Below are 23756 nucleotides of genomic sequence, written 5' to 3' on the forward strand. Positions count from 1 at the left end.
TACTATGAAATTGAATGCAACTGTATGTATGCATCTCCTTAAAAAGTATACAATGATACGTTTTAGCACTGCCTCTTCCCAAATGTTTGAGCACATTTGGTATCAAAAAGACGGGAACTGCAATTCAGGAAGGGAAGCTGTAATACAATGTAGCTGTCAGCACTGATAAGACTTTTTGAACTGTTAGAACACTGTATTTGAGCACACTGGTACATGTATCAAACGGGAACTACAATTCAGTAAAGGAAGTGATCATCAGGATATGGAACTGTAGTAACTGTCAACACTGATACAAGTTTTTGAGTACTTTCATGAAATAATTGAACACACTAATATCAAACCAGACGGGAACTGTAATTCTGTTAGGGAAGCGATCATCAGGATATGGAACTGTAATAGCTGATAGCTGTACCACTGACACGAGTACTCAACACAGGGAGAACGGGAAGTCTTCCTAGATCCTATTGGGTTTCCAGATGTGATAGTTTGAACTTTGACGTAGCAGAAATCAAAACCATGCAAGGATGGAGCATCTATATTAGGTACAAATGTACACATACACACATCCAGGGTAGCACATGTGGCTAAAAACTTCAATTTCAGCCGCGGCATATGACTATCTCATATAATACAGTCAAAACTGCCCCAAACGGCCTATGTAGACAGGTGGTCACTATAGACAGGACTTAGTGCTTCGTTAATAGGAAAAATTACCAAAAAGTGGTCACATTGGCCAGGTGGTCATATTTGGCCAGTTGATCTTTATGTAGAGATAGTCACTTAAATAACTCAATAAGTTTGACTGTATATCAATGGCAATAACCCTTATGTAGAGGTGGTCACTAGTACTAGTAGTACAGGTTTGACGGTATATCAATGATCAGGGATCCTTATGTACAGGTGGTCACTAGTACAAGTTTGACTGCACTGTCTATTCCCTACCATCAAAAACCATGGCTAACCAAATCCACAGGCGACCATGACGTCAGTTTGCAGGTGCCTGATTGTCATAATAAGCAGCCGCTTTGATGTAAAGATTTGCGACGTCATCAAGCATAATCCGAAAGCACACTAATAACCAATACCTTCATTGCTAAACAGGTGCTAAACAAACACTGTCGGAATATCATGCTCCTGGAAATAGCACCCGCAACACTTCAAACCCTTCGCTTGAGTGTAATAAGCTGTAATACATAACAATACGGATGCCTTTTTACCAATGAGCCTTTTCATGGCCTCTCAGGTAAGAATGTAAACTATGCTCAACGCCCAAACAGCAAATAGACTTTGCATCCCTTGACGGTAGAAACATGGCCTCAAAGTCAAAGTGCGGCGGCACAGTTATCGTTAAGTCGTAGATTCATCTTCTGTTTTCAATTGAGATTGGGATGTGAAAAGCATTTTTCAGCAGATTGTCTTCCTGCTTTTTGTTCTGCATCCCCTTTAAAAGTAGAACAACTTGAAAAACATTCCTTAGCATTGAGAGTAATTGCGAAAGCTTTGAGGGTTAATAATCCGATTAGTGTGACTCTTTCTCACGGTAAACTTCAGGTAAGTAATAAAGACAGTTGTTAAATTTAAGCCTTGTGTTCTTGTATGGACTTTCCTCTATAATACTTAAGAAGAGCAGATACTGTAAAGGTTTGAATCTTTCGCGGTGGTGCTATTTTTGCAGTGACCTCTCGACCGCAAATTCATGACACCGAGAAGACGTTTATCTATCATATTACTGCTGCACTGCAGAATTATCTTAACCGTGAATCTAAAAACCACCTAATGTCCCTCCTATGGCGAAATAAAACCAGCAAAGAAGTTAACTGGATTTACTGTTTTTGCTCAGGTCTGTGACATCCTGAATAAGAGTCTTTGATGTTCTGGTTGCCGAGATACCTCAGAGCGTCCGATAATGAGTTATGTAACAAGAATATTTGGTGTCAACTCCAGTGTTTTGTTATGTCACTATAGCCACCAAGGAAGAATACACTTTGGTCGCACCTGCATTCCACTGTGACCAGTATTTGCTACCTGTTGTGTGAAGGTGAAACACCTCGGGTTGTGGTCGACTGGCTCTCGAGAGTACAATCAAAACAGAAGAATTATACCTCACTTGCGGACTACCACAAAAACACACTTCTATCTTAGAATAGATGGGGTCATATTTCCAAACCAGGGCCTGGCTTGGCTGTTTGTGGGAACGAAAAATAACAGTGGATATCAAGAATTATATACAAATTATGCCCATGACTAATTTTCTTTTACGTTTCTTTTGTGCTTTGTTGTTTTTTTAAATCACAGTTTTCATTCCCGCTAAATGCCTGGCTGGGCACTGGTTTAGAAACGGGACCCTAGCATTAGAGATTTAGACATGCCAGAAAATATATATGGTTACAAGAACATTAATACATATGAGACCTAGAATAGCATCTCACAAAATGCAATTACTTTCTAAAAATGAAAAAAAGGAACATACTTTGGATGACCATCTTCTGATCAAGATTTCTAGAATTTCGTGTCCTGAGATTTGAAATATACCTAGGTCTGGTTATCAATTTGGCTTACTCATAGCAGAGTTCAGATTCTTTCACATATCAAAAACATATCCATAATGTTATGACTATGAATCCTTAAACACTCAAGGAAAGCTTTCAAATTTCAAATTTTCCGGTATCAAACAACGACATTCAATTAACACCACAAAAAATACCTTACCTTTCTCTGATACAACAACATCGACCTGACTCACTCACCCAACAACACAATCATAAACGTTGACGAAGGTTAGACATCCAGGTAATAAGATATGCCAATAGCAGTTACTCAAGCAACTTCCTGACCATTTTCAAAATTATATCCAGTTGCTTGAGTAAGTGCTTTTGGCGTAATGATAATCTAAGTTTTACCTCGTGCTGGTTGAACACAATACTTAAGACACCAAGTGAAACTCAAGATCATTGGTTACATACCTGGGGTGTGCTACAACACAGGGCCGAGTTTCCCAGTATCAGCTGAGACCTCCACAAACACCACTCACAAACACTCCACTTGTACAAGTCACACCTTGATACGACAGTCGTTAATGTACGGAGTTAAGCAGAACAAACGGAAGTGCCTAAATCCTGTGTCTATCTGACCCCTGTATTAATTATCAACCCACGCTAACGTGCTGTCACCAAACATGCTCACCGTTTCCCGCTACCATTACGTCATCTCTTCCAACCGCGAATGTGGTCGTAAAGTCAATAATATGCATACTTCAGGAGTGTTCCCCCCTTAGGAATGTTCCATTTAAACGTGGGTGAATTTCTCCTTTCGGTGCCGAGTTACAGATAAGGTTACTCGCGGTAAAAAAACGGTTACGTCGGGTGAATATATTCCTTACACCTGAACTATGTTGGCGCAATAATAGTTATGAAGAAGAGAAAGGCATTCCACCGCCGTGATTTTGTTGTACGTCAACGACCAGAGAAGTGGTTTGACCCAATTATGCTGGACAGAATAAACACCTGTGGCTATTGTGTGGTTATCCCTCCACTTATGGCAAGTATTAGCTGAGATTAGATCAACAATAGCCCTAAGCCAATCAGACAAAAGGCCTTTTTGGTGTGAAAGAGCCAATTTAACAGTCTTTTGGACAAGAGTGTTTGACTGGTGATGTTTGAAAAATAAACAGAGCCTAGTGTGAAATGAAAAATGATATCCCTGTCAACTAGCCCATGTTGAAATAAAAGAAAGCAGAACTAGAAATTGCATTTTCTGATGCATAATTAGCAGTGCTCTGCAATGATTTCACAAACAACAAAACCATAATTCAAGGCTTTACATTCATTGACCGATACACCTGCCGATTAATCTGGATTTCTGCAATGTCCAGAAAGTTGAAACAGAAAGACCAACCTTGCTGCTTAACTCTTGCCAGAGAGCTGTATCAGTAGCAGTTAGTAGACTATAACATTTTAAACTCTTTGAAACACTATTTCCTGCATTTTGAGGCCCAATTTTATGAAATAAAGTCAATGCTTAATGTTACAAGTCAAACATTTTATTTTTCATTGAATTTGTGAATGGTCGATGATAAATGGAGTTAGAGAGTTACTCATGCTTGGTATAGCAGGATGTATTTTGAGAGAATGCCCACACACGCCTACTCTAGAGAAGTCTGTGCAGCACAAATCTATTTTTTGCTAGAAATATCTGTACCTGTATCAATATAGCCGGTATAACCGCCATTCGGTGTAACACACCAGCTTCGCAGGCTTCATATGTTCATGTTGGGCCCTAGCCATTAATCCTGGATGTAACATGCTCCAACAGTTAGAAATTTGAAAGGGACGGGACCATATGTTCGAAGTAGAGGTGTTGACAACAGCCCTAAGAACTGGGCTGTGCTCTAACCCTGCCCCTGACCTCGCCCGACATGGTCAAGATAAATTTGTTCCATCTCCGTCCAAGAGACACAAACACATGTCTGCCTCCACTGTAAACACCTTGTTTCCCTGCCCTGTGGAGAGGCTGGGGAAACACATGGCTGTCCATCCCAACATATTCCTAGCCTCTGCCAGGCTTTCCTACCGGATCATTGAATTCGGCAAAAAAAAAGGAATATAATATTACGTTACTGTAAATGCAGAATTGTTCGCGGTGGTTTTATGTTCGCGGTTTTCGCAGCGACTGTTTCACCGCGAACATTTTTGTCTAATACTGTAGCAGTATGTGACTATAGAGCTGCCGCAAACTTTAAACTACAGCGAACACTCCATTTTCGCCTTAGCGCGAAATAAAAACCACGCAGACTCTACCTGCAAGCTGACTTGACTAGATGACAGTTCTAGGGAAACAGACACTTATCAGTGAGCTACTCCCAATTCCTCTTTTCTGTGAAACTTTATCCCGACTTCTTCCAGCACTCCTAATTCCTCTTCTCTGGGAGTCAGTCTCCGGAAGCTGACTTGAGTGAATGACAGTTCTAGGGAACTAGAGTAAGTTGTGACCTGCTCACAAGTCCTCTTTTTGGATAGGTTCTATCCAAACTGACTTGACTAGATGACAGTTCTATCAAGGAGGTTTTATCAAGACCTCCTTGGTTCTAGGGTAAGCATTGGCACTCTCAATTCCTTTGTTCTACAAGGCTGTATCCTGACTGGAATGACAGATCTACCAAACTAGAGTACTAGTAAACTGTGAGCTGCGAACGATTCCTCTTTTCTGGGAGTCTGCCTCCGGAAGCTGACTTGACTGAATGACAGTTCTAGGGAACTAGAGTGAGCACACACTCTACAGTGACAACCTCCACATGTGCAGTCCAACTGTACAATATACACAGTTGGCCTGAGCACCAGTTGGCAGGACACACGGGTCAAGTTGGCAACTGTTCTGTAAAATTCCTTTTCTCCATGTTTCCGTACTAAGGCTACATAAAGTCACTTTCATGTTTGGGGCGAGTCTATTTCAAAATGGGGGGTGGGCTGGGACTGAAGGTTATGCGGAATACACCGTGTTGTATTTCATTTATGCCATACCCACCTGAGAAAACAAAAATCTCAATGCGAAATGCACCTCAGAAGAAAAGTTGATGTCCTCGAACAAAAATTGTAGCAACAGCAATGCCAACGTCCAAGTCCGGTATTCGAATTCTCAACAGCAGCACGACGGGCACACTCAAAGTGGGCTCGGATGATTCCATGTAAGCCTGTGTTGTTAATTCTATAGAACCCTGTGTGATAACCCAAGTTATCACCCAGTCCGAAACACCCGTATCGAACGTTATCCCAGCCCAGTTATGACATAAATACATGTATTACAAGTGGTAGCACATACATGTAACCTCCTCAGCTATTATGTCATCCCTCTGAAATATGCAGCCTCCAAATAGAGATTCATTCCAGGCCACTTCAACAGAACACCACGTTTGCCCCTTTGACTCACAAACTATGTCTCTCTTCCACACCATTTAGTACTTAATGCTACCATGCTCTCAAGCACTATCAAAATATCATTTGTGAAACATACTGCCATCTTTGGCAACCTATGGAAATATTTGGCTGGCAGGGATAGGTGAATTCTGTCTCAAAGTCAAACAATTTTGCACAGTTGGGATACTGCTGCTGTGGGCATATGAGGGGAACAGTACTGGCAAGGAGACTCGAAAATAATCAGCCATGATATGAAACATTTAAGGACATTTGTACAACAAAACGTACCCCCTCCCCTTCTTCCCTACAGCTGTGTTTCATTACTATCAAACCAAACGTTTTACAACAGGAAAACGTTAACCCTACGTGACCTATCATCTGGATTACTAGAAATTTATAAAACTGCTTTTAAATACTGTAATATATTTAATTTTTCAGTTTTATTTCGTGGTGGGAGGGAAAAGGATGTTTTCACTGAGCTTTACATTTTGCAGTTACCCCGTGATAACACTTCTGTATCACAGTAAGTCATACAGGGGAGACACATTCAATGATTCATGCTGTAATGAATTTGTAATAGAGAGGTCACAGCAAACATCGCAAAAAATAAAACCATGGCGAAAGTTTCCAGAATTACAGTATATTGTTGTCCCAAGGCCAGGGTAGCTACCAGGGTAAATTTAGTGGTCCTGGGGCAACTGTTTAACCTTTACATATGAATACTGAGTTATGTTCCTTGGTACCTGCTTCAGGCTAATATAAACTCAAACCCAAACCAAGTGCCAAGTCTGAATCAGTTATCTGTGAAGGTAAATACAGAGGAGCCCAACTGAAACTGTTTTGTTTTGGATAAAAGAAAGTTGCTTTTAGCATGCACAAGCTCAACTCAAATTACTCGACAAAAAATGGATATTTCCTACATCTCAATCTAAAAGGGACCTTTTGGTGAGCTTCCATTCAGACTAGTCCAGTATGCTGAAATGACTATTGACAGTGCATTGTATCAAACCAAACCCTCTTTAATAGACCACCATGATCAAACTATTGAGAGCCTTTTCTTCTAGCAGTAGCACTCATCTTGCTTCATGGGCCTCCATTCTGACAAAATTTGGTATCAAATTGGTTCATCAGTATAATAATTTGGTGACTACTCCCTTCAGCGGGGTTCAAAACAACACCATCATTTTAGCGCCAAAACAGACACAAGTAAAGCAGATGAGCATAAATGGATCATCTAAAGGAGGGAGAATGCAGAACTACAATGGAATGGTTCATAGGAAAGCAAACTAGTTGAGGGACAGAAAAGTACATAAATACCGAAAGCAAGTTGTGACCTAAGAAGAGGACAATGACATTAAATCTAGATCTTAGTCGGACACAAACTGAGTGAGAAATAAGCAGAAATTTTACCTCTTCTTTAAATCAAAACTCTATTGTAACCAGATCATCAAAACCCCACAACTTCAGATTTGGCATCAACACTATCACGGCAAACTCTCATCATCAACTTAAAGCTACGATATGCCTTGCCTACATGTAGCTGAGCCAGAATCGGAACGCCAAATTGAAACGCTCAACAATGGCATCTGTATCACACGTCCTACAACAATGAACTCCTAAACAGTTTATAAACGGCTCTTAACATCCACTTACAAATCACACACACGTTAGCGCCAAGTGATAAACTTACCCCATCAAAACATGCAACAAAATGGGGCAGAAGTTGGGGAATATTCACAGCCAGCTGCTTAGAAGCGGTACACATGAGCAGACTGCATAAGAAGTCTGTATGACAATAGCAGCTCCCCACACTGGGCATTTCCATACTGAGTTCGCGACCCCAAAGGGGGTGTATTGTGAGGTATTTTGGGTGCATTTCCATAATCATTTGTTCCTAGGGAAATGTGGGAAGCGACAGAGGAGCTGCCTATTGACATGCATAGCGATGACAAATCCTTTTTGATGCTAATCAGCGCTTAGTAAAGTGAGAATGGATTTAGTCATCATTTGCCTTTTGTTAAATTGGCAATAAAAGCAATCCCTGTATGTCTGTGTCATTTTCGATGGTATCTCAAAAATCTGACCTAACAGTAACACAAAAGTTGAATCATTCTGATAGATTAGCTTAAGTTATGTTAATTCTTTCTCTTAATGTTATTTTATTACAAAGGATGTTCTTTCTTCATTTGTGCCTGTAACAACACCAAGGGATTTTAAGGAGTTTTCATGTAACATAGTTTGTTATATCTAAGTAACATGCAAAAAAATTAAAACACACAAGAAAATTAAATAAAAAAATCAGTTCTAAACGTGAGCATATAGCAAACATTGAAATTGACTCTGCAGTACCAAAGTTATCAATTCATGGTAATTTATTTATCTATTCTATTTCAATTCAAAATTTTTGCTATGAGTCACTGCTCCTTTATTCAAATGCAACGCACGACATTTGCTCCATTCAGATAATTTGAAATTCTAAACCAAGTTCTTTTGACACTATGCAAGGAGGTTTTAACCTCATAGATGTAACCTCTCATACAGAAAACTACAAAACCGTACTATTGACAAATATTCAAACCATACACACAACAGAAGAGTAGCTACTTTGGGGAGCTTTTGAGACAGACTCTGTCTCTTCATCAACCCAGTTAAGTCTCATCTTGGAATTCTGTTGCCACGTGACTTTATATTGGTTATCACTGTCAATTTATCAATTACAAAACTGTAATTGATAAATGTGCACCCCTCTCTCCACAATGGCCTCTCCCAGTCCCTGAGGAGGGACAAGTATGAGCTCATCATCACCCAGTTGATCCCCAAATTAGGGATGATTGACAGCTCTGACAGACGAGACAAACAAACCTGACATAATTGTGAAGGATGGGGCTGAGTAGGGGAGGGGCTGGAATCCCCTGCTATTGTTGTGCACCTCTTCATTAGTCATTAATTATGTTTTGTTTGCTCATTTGGTGGTGGATTAATCTGGAGGACTGTACTTAGCAGCTGCTTTTTGGCTGGTGACTGTGAAATGTAATCTCCAAGCAGATGTAGAGAGGCAAAATCGTAACTCTCTTTCTTTCTTTCAATTTGTAAGTAAACGTAACATTCCCCAGCTTACGGTTCCCGAGTGCTGGGCCTTTTTGTTTCCTCTCCTTGAAGTTCTTCTTCCACTTCTCCTCCAGTCATTTGGTCAAATGGATTCAGCTGTGTCATTTTTCATCCAAATGCACCAATGGCCCATGGATATTGTCTTGGCCCATGGATACTGTCCTGGCCGACATAACGACTTGGCCACCGGAAGATGTGAAATACACCAGGCTGGATGTTTCCTTTGCTTTAGGTATGACATGATTACAACCATACACAAGAATGGCCAGCCGACAGCAAAACATTAAATCATACCACAACAGCTGGAACCCAAATGCTTTGTTTTTTTAAAGCTTTATTTGCTCTATCCAAGGAGGTTCTATCTTCAACTCCTACAGCTACAACTTAGAATAATTATGGCATAACCAATTCCTTTCAACTAACACTTTGACACCTACTAAATTTTGAAACAAAATCTTTACATCATGATCTCAAGCTCTCCTAATTTATACTACATACATGTATTAACTTCTGCTTTGCCCTAGGCTCCCATCCTTAGTGTGGCTTCGAATGGCTGAGGGGCTAGGCTAGCAGAAACAAGATCGAGAGGTCACAGGGTTGATTCCTGGCGAGACATTTTGTCCTTGGAAAGGCACTTTTCATAACTTTGCTCCCTCATCCAGGTATAAAAGTGGGTACCTGTCTTCGGTTGGGGAGGTAAAAGGCAGGGATGGGCTCCACCTTACCATACTCTAGACACAGTGGATGACAACCCACTACTCTAGTCTTACGGCCTCAAGAAGTCTATGGGACTACATACCTTTTATCATATTTTCTCACACCTTTTCCCCTGCCCTTGACCATGCAGTGTGCTACTCTAAGAAATGGGCAACAAAAGCCATTCCACACAAATCCAGGGGCCAGATTCCACACACATTGAGGAGCACACACAACCAGGGGCACACACATCCAGGGGCCAGATTCCACACACATCCTGGGGCCAGATTCCACACACATCCTGGGGCCAGATTCCACACACATCCTGGGGCCAGATTCCACACACATCCAGGGGCCAGATTAGAAACCAACCAATTTCCGACAAGGTCAGTCAGAGGTCACACGGATGTCGTCAGTGCCCTGCCTAACCAGGTGAGGTTAACAGGCATGACTGCCCAGGTTGGAAACAGGCTTAGCAAAGATCAACTGTGGCCAATCTTTGATTTACAACAGATGGAATGACTTTTGACAGACCTTCAAATGTGGCAGCCTTCCTAACAAGTGGCAGATTTCACCCCCTTACCCATACTGCTTTGTGACTGTCCAGGTTAGAAACAGGCTTGGCAAAGATCAACTGTGATTTACAATATACTAGTATTCAGTGAATTACCAGACTTTTTTCTCAAAACTACTTCAAACATTATAACAGCGAGGCAATCAGAGATAGCAGTCTTCACGACCCTTTACCCATACTGCTTTGTGCTGCGCTGTTCAAGTTGGAAACAGGCTTAGTGAGGTCGACTGTGGCCAATCTTTGATTTATAATAGACCTAGATGCATGAATCATGATAAGACTTCTATCTCAAAACTACTTCAAATGTTCTTGTCAGTGCTGGCAGACTTCACCCCCTTACCCATACTGCTTTGCAACTGCCAAGGTTAGGAACAAGCTTGTCCAGAGTTAACATATGATTATGAAATGAATCATAAAGGCCTTCTTTCTCAAAACAAAACCATTTACTTTTCAATCTTGGATACATATGGGTAATCCTATATATATATAACTAAACTTTAGATATGACAGGGATGTTGAGGGCTCAACCCCAGACACATCATTTCCCTGCACCCACTGTGGCCGAGTTTGCCTGTCACACATCGATCTAGTCAGCGACCAGGGAGTCTGATCTAGACGTGGACAACATGCTTGAATCTTTGTTCGTGAGAGCTGAGAGAGAGATATGACAGCAACGGGATAGGAATTATGCCTCGATAAAAAGCGGTCTGTAGTCTGATTTGAGTTTCTCATGAATAAAGATACTTTCAAACAATACATGTGTAGATACAGGCAATGAAATTAAGCCATTTTATGTCCCCAGTTAAGTTAATGACCTGTTTCAATATCATGGGAAACATAATTAACTTTTGCTATGTAATAAAAACTATGGATGCGAAGTACATAGTGTAGATGTTGAAATATTTGCAGTGGATTTATCCTCCTGATTCATGTGATGAGAACTTACCGCAAACTTATCACAGAGGGTCTGCATGCTCTTTTACGTAAGGCGTAGGCAACCTATTTTGATTTCCCGTCATTTGTAGGGAAAGTCGTCTTAGTCATGTAATTCGTAGCGAGGCGACCAAATTTTGCGTAATTGCCTTCCATGATTTTAGCGTAATACATAGACGTTTCTTCTGAATTCAGCATAAAGCGTTGTTGGGACCCCCCATGCAGACGAACATGAAACATGTGATCTATCTTGCGTTGCTACAGTAGGTTTCAACTAAACTTAAAACACCATGAACTCCTCCTTTCCCCTCCTACCCGCCATATTAAGTCCCTGCAAACTTAAATCAATTTCCAGTATCCTGTGGCTGCTGATTTGTCCAGCTGGGACCCTTTAAAGTGTTTGACCCCTGACCCTAATGGTTTACATGAGTCCCTACAAATCTGCTACTGTCACCACTCCAGCAACACCAGATTTGTTCTCAGCTTATAGAACTTATAGGAATGCACAGGAACCCTGCCAGATACTTGTGGTATCAGGGCTGTCTCCAGGACCCGTCCCTCCGTCCCGGGACGGAAGGTTGCTCGTTGGGACGGACAAAAAATCCACCCCATGCATCCGGAAGGTTGATTGTTGGGACGGACAAAAATTTCACCCCGTCCGTTTAAAAAAATCTGAACTTTATGACATGAAATTGATGCAAATGTAAATTCGTAAGCTGAAAATCGTAAAAAGAATATCTAACAACGTGAGCTCCTAACAACTGACATAATTCAACTTCTCCTTGCTTGTCAGCTGGCGTAATTGCAGGTGTCATACTAACAAAACAGATTGGTGCGCAGCTATTGGTAGTTGAAGGTGTCCATTCCAAAAATAAGGCTGTCCAAAGATGACAAAGCACCCATCTAGAAAGGAACACTGCTATCCATCTACATTGTTTTAATGTAACTTGGGCACCTTTTCCGAAGTTTTGAAGTAATGCTGACGTTCTGACAAAATATATAGGATGTCCACTGGCGCAATGGAAGGCGTCCACACCAAAAAAAGGCCAAACACCTCTCTAGCAAGGAGCGCTGATACCCATCCGCATTAGCCCATAAGTGCTGACAGACCAGGAGGCAGCTGGGTTTCCCATGCCCTTTCCCAAGGCCAGAGGTCGAACAGTTTAACAGGAACAGAGCAGCTGAAGGGTGTAGCGGAGCTTGTAACTTCGCTCAAGAGACCTCCGTTTACAGAGCCAGTGGCCTTTGATGCACAAGCTTTAAACCGCAGTGTTGCTAAATTGGCCACCACAAAACTTTACTGCTTGGCCTCCAATGGTAGACAGTCTTGCCCTTTGAACTTTTTTGAAGAGTCGGTTATAGAGATGTCTCGTGGTCTCTTCTATGGATGGGTGAACTTGAAACAGTCTGGTATGAAACTTTTATAACGAAGAGTCACTTTTCAAATTTGGCTACCACAAAAATTTCCTGCTTGGCCTCCAATGGTAGATAGTTTTGCCCTTTGAACTCTTTTGAAGAGTCGGTTATGGAGATGTCCCATGGTCTCTTCTACGGATGGGTGAACTTGAATTTGAAACAGTCTGGTATAAAAGTTTTATAACTAAGAGTCAATTTTCAAACTTGGCTGCTGCATGGCTGAAATCATAAGCCGTAGTGAAGCCAGATTGACTAGCTACGTAGTTGAAAAAGCATAATGCATCAACTTATTGGAAATGGGAGGACTGTAATACATATACATGTACTTTATACATGCATACACACTTCTTTTTTTCAAAAAGAGTCTTATAGTTATACTTGAGTATTTGCAGAATTCTACTAACGGCATTGGCTAACCCTGATCAAAAGACAACTCTTGTTTGCATCCCTTTTTTTGTTAACCCTAATAGAAGAAGTGAAATTTACAATGTCCCAGTACACAGATGTCTATCTATGGCTCCACCTACATCTGTCTCCAATTCAGGTTCTAATCCAGCACTGATCAAAACCTTTTAGCAAGAGCAGGACAGCCTATAACTCCTCCTTGACCTGGACTCAAGACACATCAAACCATCAGGAGGACCAGGAAAATTAATCACAACTGTCCATTTGCCTCCATTCCCCGTCCTCCATTACAGCCTGCTCATCTCCTCTTTTGGGAGGTAGTTGCCATGGTAATGTCAGCGGTTGCCATAGCAACATCAGCAGACAACCTGTTAATGTCAGTCCACTATCCCTCACAGATGTGCCCATTCAAGGCTGCCCCTATTCTCACAAATTGACATGGCCGCCCTTGTGGGACACCAAGAGTTATTTGTTTGATACTCTCCACAGTCAAAGCATCTTCTTGTTTTACCTATCTTTCGACTGACCACTTGCAGATGTTTTTAGGTCTGGAAATAGAGCAGAAATGGCGACTGTTCTCTCAAACAAGCAGGGCTGTCTCCAGCTTTAGATTCTTTTCCGTCCCACTCATTGTTTGGAAGCCCATTTTCTTGATTTTCATTGCTATTAGTATTACCGGTAACAAAAATTTGTCTTCCGAAGATACATTTTCATCAGATCAGATTTTTTGGATGGATGGGGGGAACTTTTTGTCCGTCCCAACAAGTGACTTTCCATCCCCGGACAGGTCCCAGCAAACAAGTTGCAAACGGCATTTCTTAGAAGGGATTGAATTTGGCATGTTTTGAAAGTGGATTGAAGTACAGTAGAGCAGAAACGACAAAGATGGCCTCTCTAACAAGTTGCAAACGTTCCTGAAGAAGTCTAGCTTTCCTACAGTTCTAGTGGGGGATTGAATTTAGCATGTTTTGAAAGCGGATGTATGCTTCGTTGTGCACGAATGCGACTTACTCTAAGAAATTTTCCACCTAATGTGCAAGAGAGAAACATAATACAAGTTTGAAACGTTGCTGAAAAAGTATATCTTTCTTACTGCAGTTCTTATAAGGGATTGAATATGGCATGTTTTGAAAGTGGATGAATGCTTCGTTGTGCACAAATACGATTTACTTGAAGAAATTGTCTACCTTACACACAAGAGAGAAAGATAATACAAGTTGCAAGCGTGGTTAAAAAGTATATGTTTCCTACTGCAATTCTTATAATGGATTGAATTTAGCATGTTTTGAAAGCGGATGTATGCTTCGTTGTGCACAAACGCGATTTACTCTAAGAAATTTTCCACCTTACACACAAGAGAAACATAATCCCAAAATGTCAGTGGGTTCCAACAATATGTCTTTGACGTGAAGGAAAACTCTTGTTCTGCCCTAGTAATAGACTTTGTTCAGTTTCTATTCTGTGGCTCTTCCATCACACTAGGTGCTGCTAGGTGATTTATTTGAATCTGCTGACTTCACAGGTCTTCTTGGAGGTAAGACATGAGTAGTGAGTCACTGTAAGTATCTTACTACTGTAAATCCATTCAATATTGCAGTAGGTAATTTTAGCGGTTGGGGGGAAAGAGAGTAGTCCACAGCATGGGAACAAACATCACTGTCTCTAATGTTAGTAATCAAATATTTGTGATTATGAAATCTTGGCGGTTGACTAGTGATCGTTAAGGTAGCTAAAATTAAGTCACCGTTAAGAAATCAAGAATTATAGTACAGTACTGCTTTTCTCCTTTCTTCTCCATTTGAACATATTGGAAATCATTCATTTGCAAAAATGTCAGTGAATTTCAGGTATTGCACTGCACAACTGAACATAGCTATTTGCTGAACAAACCAAAGATAGACATGCATGTTTTGTGCTATAAATTGATAAATGATCCATGCCAAAAAGTCATTATCCTCAACTGAAGTGAAGCACGATGCTTTTTTAAGTCCAGTAGCTACATGTAGTCGCCTCGGAAAACAACTTGCACTGGAAATGTGCTTTATGTTAAACCTTCAAGAATTCAATATCACTACATGTATCTGCAAAACCTTGAACTTTGCTGTTAATGTTTTGTTCAAATATTTGATAAAAGAGTCATACAAGTATATTTAACTCTCATTTCAAGACAAACATTCCACAATTTTAACCTTTCTGACCAAACACAAGAATTCTGAACAGCAATGGATAAAACCTGTACTTAGCTGAGTATTCTTAGCAGTGCTATTTGTAGGAGGACACAGTTATAGTTGGAAACAACAAAGGAATTTTTCCGGTATGGCACAATAAAGGCCTAGCTTGACCTACCAGGAATTCCCTTCAAGTTGTTCAACAATTACTGGTGCTCTAAGCAATGACATCATGTAATGCCCCATCACATATGTACAATCCATGATGTATACAATTGTGTTCAGCTAAAGGTTAAAATTCCTGCAAACAAAGAGGGCGCTTGACAACAGTAAAATGCACTCCGTTTTCCTTTGTTGTTATGTATGGCAAAAAATGTGAGTTATGTACAAAACTACTAGTTTAAATCCTCCTTAAAAAAAACACATTAAGACTAAGAGTACAATCCAAATATTTTCAAACAAAATAAACATCCAATAAATTACTCAACTATGGTAGTACTACTGTCAATTCTGACAAGCTTAAGCAGGAAGATAATATCATTTTTAAACCTTAAACCTTAAATCTACTGTGCTACATTGTATCACAAAGATTGTAAAATTCAATGACCTTCACAGGAAGCTTAACAGTAGGTTTGTTGGAAATGGATCTCAAACTGTAGGAAGAGAAGAAAACAAAATGTCATCCATACGGTCTCTAAAATCACATTTGAAGCAAAAACAAGACAAACGCTCCTGACGTGACCTGTGGCAATACTTCAACATAAATCTCAATCAGTCTTACCAATATACATGTATATAACAATCGTTTGGTACAAAAAAAGAAACCATCTTACCTGTTTTTCCACTATCTTTGAACTTGAAGTGTTGAATTTCTTCACCCTCTAGGGCAGGAAGAAACAAAATATAATAATGAAACGTCTTCCTAAGTCTTCCCTCTACACGGACGGCCTCTTCATCCTATTTTCCGCTGCTGCGATGACTAAGAAACCTGGCACAACGGCCTCCCTGCAGAAAAACAGGAGGAATAGTCCATTATACCAAGGGTAACAAATCAAGTTCTGAGTCATCAATGTACTAGACTTTTTGCAATCTCTGGTGCTCACCACCCCTTTGAAAGAATGGTACCTGCCAAGATTCTTTACACAGGCTCACTCATGAGCAAAGGTTTGGTCACATACATGTAGAACCTCATACAGTTACTTCAAAACATTTTTAATCAAAGTTTAAGGACACAATGTAAATGAGTTTCCCTAAAGGATAAAGATAGTATTTTCGATATTTCACCACCCAAAGCCCTATAGAGATAACCCTTGAGCACATACAACCCATACAGTCACTTTAAAATATTTCCAATCAAAGGGCACAAAGTAAATGGGTTTCCCTAAAGCAAGGGTAAAGATAGTATTTTTGATAGTTCATGCCCCAAAAGTCCTTCAGAGATAATGTTAACCCCCTAGCCATGCTGCGCTGTGATAAGTGTTCTATCTGCTTTTCGCCCATAGAGCAGATCAGGACTTTCCATTAGTGAAACGACTCTGAATAAATGACCTTCGTTTCTCTATGTATTGATTTTTCATTACTTTGTTCTGCGCTTTTGGACAGCGAAAGGAAGCTTGATGGCCGAAGCAGGCCCGGCTCTCTTCCGAACAAGCTTTCATGTCTCCTACACGATTAACTCTGGCCTGCACTTGTCAACACCACGCACTTTAACAGATGAAAAATGTGAGAAGCCGGTGATATAATGAACTGTACAGATGTGATTTCTTCCCCACAATTTGAAGTTACTTTTGAACAATGATCTTACGGACTTGATCTTCTAGCTCAAACATTACGCACAGTATTACTTCAAAAGATGAAAAATGTGAAAACAAGGGGGTGATATATTGGGCTGACAGCTGGAACTTCTTCCCTGCAACTTTCAGTTGCTTTTGAAAGCCGATTTCACTAAGATCAACTTGCTCGAACAATACACTAAGGTTGACATGTGACTTTTAAAGAATGCTAAATCAATTTGTATTGAATTTAGGGAGACATTTCCAGAGCGTGTTAAGAACAACTTTCAGTTACTTCTGAAATATGATTCAATGACGTTTAAATCAAAGAATGCTAAATCCATTTGTATCAATTTCAAAGTATTTTCTAGAACAAGATAAAGTCTTCACAATACTGTAACTTCATTGAAGTTTGAGGGGACTTAACATTGTGTTATACTTTTAGGAGGAAAAAGAAGGTATTCCAAGTGTATTTTGATAACTAATGTATACAGAGAAGGTAAATAAAGTTGTATCATCAGTTTCTGTACTGTGTAAGCTGAAATGTTTCCATTGCAATCGATCGATACAGTCACAGTGAATTGATGACGCATGCGACAAAGCAGAGTATAGGCTTCCTTGTTATACTGTATAATAGATGAGAATGGATAGGAAAAGGCTCTGCGCTGTAGTAACTCTCCACTGAATGACAGTAATGTACCCGTTCAGGGGCATATTTAATCTAATCCAAGGTCACATGTAAGCCATTTGTACATGTTATGTTCCGGATGCCATTATTGGGAGGGGGTGAGTGGATATTGAATATACAATATAGCTTCAGAGGCTCTTTCTGTCATTCTGAGTCAGACATCAATGTCCTATATGATATTGTAAAACTGGAAGGGAAATTTGGGGAAATTTAGATTGAGGATCACTTGCCAAGACCATTCTGCAAGGTACAGTAGCAGGAGGGAGGAAACGAGGAAGGCCAAAGAAGACCTGGTTGGACCACATTAAGACATGGACTGGCCTGAGCACTGCACAGCTGATCAGAGAGGCCGAGGACAGAACAGGATGGGCACGGATCACTGCGGCTGTCTGTCATGACGCCCCTACGACCACTGAGGTCATGGGTCATGAGTGAGAGAGTGAGAGTGAGATTGAGGATTGGATTCAATGGTCTGAGAATATTGCCGAACATGTTAGCTACGTATGATCATTGATGTACTGTAAATCAAGAAATGGTCACAGTCACTGTAGTTTTATACTTGTGGTTTTCATCACACTGGGAACACATGCACCATGTATATCATTTCATTATTAAAACTATAAAAATGAAATGATACATGGTAGGAAATAATGATAATTACCCTTGTGGTAATTCGTGCTACATTGTCGAAAAGTAGCTAGTTAGACTGTAATTCCTGTACATGCAGTAGCTTCAATGGTACATTTTGAAACACCAATAAAAAATGGAATATCAGAAGATGTAGTTTTCTCTCTCAATTCCAACATTCCCACATCCCTTCTTCAGGGCATTACCCTCCTCATTGATCAGCTCACTTCCAATCTCACACGTCGTTCAGTACAGTACAATGATGGGCTGGATGACATTTTGGGGCTAGTTAACAGATAACCGCATTAGGGAAGAGAGATGTTCACAGTAACTGCTAAAGACAGCTACTGATGGTATGTATCTCACTCATTACTCTGGCTCTATGGGATGTCCCTGCAGCTCAACTGGTAGCAGCCTCATAGTTCGGCTCCTGGATTCAATCCGTTGCTAACTGGGAGACCCTGGTTCAAAGCTGGGAAGGGCATTTTGGTTAGGGCTGCAACTGTCTTTCAGAAAGGGAAGTAAAATAGGGTCCCGTGTTCGAGGAGGTTCCTTGAGCATGTTAAAGGGGAAGGGCTAGCAACCCCTCCCTGTGAAAATATATTAACTAGTTATGCCGAATGGCGGTTATACCGGCTATACAGATACGGATACAGGTACAGATACCTGCTACTGAAACAGGAAAGGCACTTTCTGCCCAATGTGCACTACAAGGGTCTGGATGAATGAAACATTACTCTCTATCAGGACATTCATCGTAAATTCTTCTTTAACCCTTTACAATGTCATTAGAAGTAAAACCACTCAGGCAAACCACAACATATCTTTTGGGATTAGAATTATAACATAGGCCTAACAAAATACAACGGCATTCCAAAGAATTACACCCCACACAATCACCATAAGTTAGTTTCTAAAATCATAATCAATTGGAAATACCATTAACTAAGGCCTTGACTTGAGTTCATTACTTATTAGAGCTCAGAGCTCTAAAACACTCATTTAGAGTAAATGAAGTTAAATCAAACTGTGATGGAAAGAAAACAAAGGGAACAAAGTCAAGGCTTTTCCCATCTAGGTTAGATTTTACTACTGCAAGGCTCGTTAAAGTTTTAACGACCTCCATCAGTTTCTCATTAGGTATCCTGGCTGGGAAAACCTGCTTTTCTAACTGGACAAGGAACATTTGCAGAGTTCAAAGAAAGACAAACAACTTTGGTAGGAAGGTTTTCGCAGATAAAAGTTTTACAATATTTTCATACCAGACAAAGAAGTCAAACAGATGTGGAAGGCTAACACTTGTAAAACAAGTTTTGATCGACTAAAGAATGCCATTGTACTTGAACCTGGTAGCCCTCTTAGTACATGAGTGTAAGGGATAGAACAGAAAGCATCAATGGAGGATGGGGGTAATTAAATTGAATAATAAGAGGGAAAAAACTGAGAGTGTAAAATCAATTTTAACATTGTCACTGTATGTTGACATATATAGAGTTAGATATGAATGGTTTAGGACGAAAGGACGATAATCAGGTAACAGTTATACCACTAGTCCAATTCAGAATCAGACCCCTTGAAATGACTCTCACACAATGCTTTCTCAGAGACCTTTTTTGGCTCTTCTGCAAGCAAATTCTCCTGCTAGACTAGTCCACAAGACAGAATGTTTTCTCATTTTTAAGCATAATCCCCCATCCCAACTCCAAACACGTACTTGACACTATGGTAACACATCCCCACAAGTTTAAAGGATATGCCCCTAGACCCACTAGATAACCCGACCTCTCCCTCCCACCCTCTTTATCGATCCCCTCACATCGCCAACAAGAACGCAACAAAGAAGAGCTCAAGAACATGAAAAGATGACAAAAAGGCCAGAGACACACCTGTCTGCGTGCCTAAGACCTCCTCATTCATTATTGAACGTCTTACTTGTTGCTCCTTTCATGGCTAAGTCTTCTGGAGAAATCCAATGATTGCTTACTGAGCCGTGGTGAAAATTGCCTCAAATATTGATCTACAGAAAGGCCTGATAACTGGGGAGTGATGCCCTGTCAGCTATGCTGAGTCTATTATCGTAGGCCACTTTATCTTTATCACCTCTGCCAACAAGGATAATGTTTTCGGTGTCGTTTGTCTGTGTGTGCTTGTGAGTGTGTCTGGATGTGTGTGTTTGTGTGTGTGTGTGTGTTTGTGTGTGTGTGTGTCTGTCTGTGTGTGTGTGTGTATATATCTGTGCGTGCATGTGTGTGTGTGTGTGGACAGCATAATCAAAAAAGCTGTGGATGGATCCATGAAAACTGAGGGTCAAGTTCGAAAATGGGCCTCCTTGCAGCTTTCTACCGTACTGCAGCGTAACCTCCAGTTTTGATATCTCGTGTATTGGACATTCTATGGTCTGACCGGGTCATGATTCTTGGGTGGTAGATAGCTCTTGGGACGGAGAGTAAGTGGTTAGGGTTTGGGTCCCTAGTCAGGTATTTATGCAACTGGTCCGATTTTGTTTCAGACTTTGAAAGAGAATAACTATAAAAGAATGGGTTGACCCTTGAAAGAAGCTTGACTGTTACATATGCTTTTACTAGTTTTAGATTAAGGGGAACAGCCATAAGCTTTCCAGGCAGGGGCCCAATCAGTTCAAACAGCGAGAGATTGTGTAATGCACGCTAAAATCAATGTGTGCTGTCCACACAGATCAAAGATTGGTGCTAAATCACAACTAAGCTGTCTCTTGTAATGGGAAAAGACAGAGGTGGTGCCACCCTACTATATATAGCTGGACGGATGAAATAACAAAAAATCCTTGCGCTCTTTAGATGAATGGTTCAAGATTGTGGGGAAATATGGACACTCTATAACTGAGGTCAAGCGAGATACAGACAGTTTTAGTTTCTATCTGTTGAGTTCAAGCTAAAGGCCAACAACCAACTATGGGACTGAACAGGAATAGAAATACAATTAAGGGGGTTTGATCTTTTTTTCTTAAATTAAGTGAATACCAGAGGAAAACTTTATAGAAGCAAGCTTACAAGAAGACAAGAAGAAGAGTAAATTCACAGACAACAAATTACACTTACAAAACACTTAAAAACCTTGAAGCAGCATTTCCATCTCCGTCCCTATCAACAATTCCTGATCTATTCTTGAAAAGAGCAAAAGCTTTTGGCCAAACAGTTAAAAAATCCTGAAAGGATTCTTTGCCAGGATTATCCTTCTGAACTTTTACATTGAAACCACCCACCGTATTTGCTGTTGAATATACATTGTGAAGTATGTGCTGTACGTGTGGAGAATGAATATATTGCACAGGGCTGAAAATACTGGGTGCATAATGCACTTTTAATTTGATTTTTGACTGTGGGTGCACCAGTGCTCCTAGACATTTTGGTAGGCTATAGGGTAAAGGTACTATTGTACACTGCATGTACAGAATATTCTTGAAATTTAAGTATCAGAAAAAGCCTTTGTTGTGTCTTTGATGTTTGATATATTACTTATTCAAATTTGTTTAAAAACTTGCTTAAAAGTTATCTACAGAATAACAGATTGAAGTTCTAAAGAGAGGCAGTAGGGTCTGTCATTATGTTGTGCTGACATTCTATAATGTTGTGCACCCGAAATTCTTTCTGTGCTCCTAGACTTTTAGGCAAGATGTAACAGTGCACTTATTCCCAACAAGCTGCAAGGGGGCCCAAACCTACACCACTTCTTCTTTACATCAAACGCTATCTGCCACCAAAAAATTAAGACCATAGCACATCCAGGTCAAAAGATACAAAAAACGGAAGTTCTGCTGCAGTACCAAGGTCACATACTAGGGGGCCCAACCTTGACCGTCGTATTCCCAACACCTACCCACATACCGGTTCCAAATATCATCTTAATCCATCCAGCGGTTCTTGAGTTATGCTGACTACAAAAAATCGGAAACACATACACACAGACAGACACACAGACTCACCCGAAACAATATCTCCATTTTTCATGGAGATAAAAATGACTTTCAAGCCCTGATTGGTATGTGTGTTCTAAGATTACTTAGGGGCAAAGTTGAGTCAGCCCGGTAAAGGTTACACATGCAATTTAAGTCTACAAGATCAGACTCAGACTTAACATTCTATTTATATGCTGAACCTTTGTGTTTTCAACAAAGGTCGCTTGGGAGAATCATATCATATCTTATTTTGACGTCTTTTGACATTCTTTTTATTACATGTAGGTGGTCGCCTTGAACTTTGTCTAGACTGAGGTAATATGTTTTCGTCAACATCAAAATTGCCGCAAAACCTGTCGAAAAATGTATCCAAGTTGCAGCATAGAAATTATGAATAATGTATGATTTTAGTTGAAATCTACCTCTCAAAATGTAGAAAAAACACATTCCAAGACTTAAAGGTGGGGGGGGACTCCCCTCTGGATTTATGCTGACTTTGTCACTCGCTACTTTGGTTTCTATTCCCCATTGTTGTCCGTTGAAATTAGCCTCTCAGAATGTGCGAAACACTTCAGATAGGATTACAAATTCCGAAATTTACCAGGGGAGCACGCCCCCGGACTCTTCTACATTTCTCGTGCCTTTGGCGCCTGCTATTTTTGTTTCCCCCACTTCGACAAACGGCCTTTAGGTTCGAGTCTGGCGCTCTGGCGGGGACGCTCCTTTGATCTAAAGCCTTTCCACAGACAAAATTAGTCACACCGACAAACCTATAATTAAGTCCTAATCTGGCACTTTGTCAAATGTAATTATAGTGTTACTGTAGGGGTGACAATCCTGGAGGCTGACTTCACAGCTCCTGTCACGGCTCAACTTCCAATTTCAGTCTGAACTTCACATATGACCAGGGCTGTCTCCAGCTTTGATTTTTTTTTTCTGCTCCACCCTTTGTTTGGAAGCCCATTTTGTTCATTGTTAGATATCTTATTTTAAGGTTATGAAAATAAATTTTCATCAAATTCATGTCATGAAGTTGAGATCTTTTGAACAGAATGGGTGCATTTGTTTCCACCACAACAGGCAAATTTCCGTCCTGGGATGGAAGGACGGGTCCTGGAGACAGCCCTACATATAGCCTGGATACCAGACCTTTCGCGCGATGCGATGATAAGCCTTTTTGGCCGGGGAAGACCTGGTAGTAGGGATAGAGTTAGCACCCGGGCGCGGCGGCGGCGCGAGTTGCTTCCCCGGCCGAAGGATTAGCTCCAGGAGCGCGGTGGTCTGGCACCCAGGCTACCCTACATATGACTCAGACCAAAATAACAGCTTATTCAGAACATATGCTCCCGCACCTGTGTTTACATACTCACTTAGTCACACCATAGAATTGAATAATTTTCAATTATATCTCTCTAAGCTCCTCCAATTGTACAGTCATAATGATACAGATAAGACAGTAGATGATTGAAGTGACAATGGGTAAATTGGTGACAACTCATTGTACAATAGGAAATTGGTGTTGAACA

The 23756-nt window shown here is 40.6% G+C and overlaps 1 protein-coding gene across 8 annotated transcripts in view; it reads right to left on the reverse strand.

Annotated features, from left to right (window-relative positions):
- Nucleotides 1–23756, reverse strand: part of LOC136424629 (extracellular sulfatase Sulf-1-like) — a 92772-nt gene that overhangs the window by 48352 nt on the left and 20664 nt on the right. For 5 of the 8 annotated variants that reach the window (XR_010753903.1, XM_066413252.1, XM_066413247.1 and 2 more), the window contains exon 2: nucleotides 16043–16214. The gene's annotated coding sequence lies outside the window, so the exon portion shown is untranslated. Of the gene's footprint in view, nucleotides 1–1995; nucleotides 2070–2963; nucleotides 3147–7599; nucleotides 7725–16042; nucleotides 16215–23756 lie in introns of those variants that run through there. The other 3 variants (XM_066413249.1, XM_066413248.1, XM_066413250.1) reach the window with 3 other exon arrangements.

This window comes from Branchiostoma lanceolatum, chromosome 18 (assembly GCF_035083965.1).
Source record: "Branchiostoma lanceolatum isolate klBraLanc5 chromosome 18, klBraLanc5.hap2, whole genome shotgun sequence".
Lineage (NCBI taxonomy): Eukaryota > Metazoa > Chordata > Leptocardii > Amphioxiformes > Branchiostomatidae > Branchiostoma > Branchiostoma lanceolatum.